The sequence below is a fragment of the Amblyomma mixtum genome, chromosome 2, assembly GCF_055824585.1.
Source record: "Amblyomma mixtum isolate Tamu chromosome 2, ASM5582458v1, whole genome shotgun sequence".
NCBI lineage: Eukaryota > Metazoa > Arthropoda > Arachnida > Ixodida > Ixodidae > Amblyomma > Amblyomma mixtum.
This window is the reverse complement of record NC_143013.1, coordinates 281,928,330-281,929,855: the sequence shown is the minus strand read 5'-3', so window position 1 is coordinate 281,929,855 and position 1,526 is coordinate 281,928,330.

Below are 1,526 nucleotides of genomic sequence, written 5' to 3'. Positions count from 1 at the left end.
ACCCTCCTTCAAAAAATGAAAGGAAAGAAGAAGAAATTCCATGCTAAGCCGGGATCAAAGCGACCACAAGTGGTCCCTTATATACACCGTGTGGCGCACAACTTGAAGAAAGTTGCTGGCCGGTACGACGTTCCTGTCGTTTTCTCTGCGCCAAGAAAGCTGAGCGGGTTATGCTCGCGGATCAGCGAAGAGAAGAAAGCCATGTGCGGAAAGAGGCACGGCAAGCATTTCGTTTCTTGTGCCGTCGGAGTGGTGTACAAAATCCCACTGACGTGCGGGGGGGTCTATATAGGCCAGACATGTCGCTGCATTAACGACAGAACACGGGAACACGAAAAGTCGTTAGAAAACGGAGGCGGGTCGAATTTGCCCCTACATTGTAAAGATTGCAAGTGTGAGCCAGTGCTTAACGGAATAAGGATTCTCGGCAGGAGTCGCGATCAGGTGGCACGCGAAATTCTTGAGGCCTTTATGATCAATAAGAAGGGAAGCACTTGTGTTAGCGACTCCTCAGTATCCCTCCGTAGAAATGAAGTGTCCTTTCTTGACAGTTTTTTGTAACGCCATGTGCTGTGCATCTTTTCAGCCCTGCATTTCTAGCGGCCGTCTGTTGTTTGTTTTAGGCGGGTTGTTAACTTTGTTACTGTTTTTTGCTTTCCGTTTTGTTGTTTCTCGGGTTCTGACTGCTTTTGCTTAATACATTTGACTCTGCCTTTGCTACGATTGTATTTTTTTATTTTTTTGACTGCTTTTGCTTCTCTTGTTTGACTCTGCCTTTGCTACGATTGTTTGACTCTGCTTTTGCTACGAGATGGCCTGCTCAAAGTTCTGTTATCAAAATCTTTTCTTTTTTTTTTCTGCAGAGGTTAAGGGTTTTTTTTTTTATTTTTTCTTTTATCCTGATGTTGCTGTTTCTTTTCCACGTGTTGGGTTCTGAGCGATAATGCGATTAGTGTCATGCCTGAGCTGTATGTTTAAATATGCCTCCTTTCCATGCAATAAAACAGTTGGTAGTGTGCGCATGTGGTGTCCCCTCTCTTGTTGTGTTCTTCTTGTTGCGCCGCCGTTCATTTCATCTGTATAAGCTCTTTTTCATCGATGAAATGAGTAAAACTGACAAAAAACATCGATGCCGACAATAAACTTGTTTACAGCCTTGTGTGGTCGTCGCAATACTTCCTTTCTCACTCCATACATATACACTCAAGTGTTAGGACATTATAACATTCACGACTGAACTCTTTCCCTCACTTTTAGTTCCCTCTTCGATTTCGCGAATGCGCACACGCACGACCAGACAGATGCGGCTGGCACAAGAATTGACCGTTTCCTTAATTAGCATCTCGGAGTCGTCCCATTCGTCCAGAACAACATCTGCATTAACGCACGCTGGACGCGAGACCAGAACACGCGCTTCTGTACTCGCTTCCTCAAAAGCGTCCTTGAGCGGATTTCACGCTAAAACTCAAGGTTTCCTTCAAGGACAGCAAATCCTTCCCGCTCTCTCCCCCTTCTCTCTCTCATTA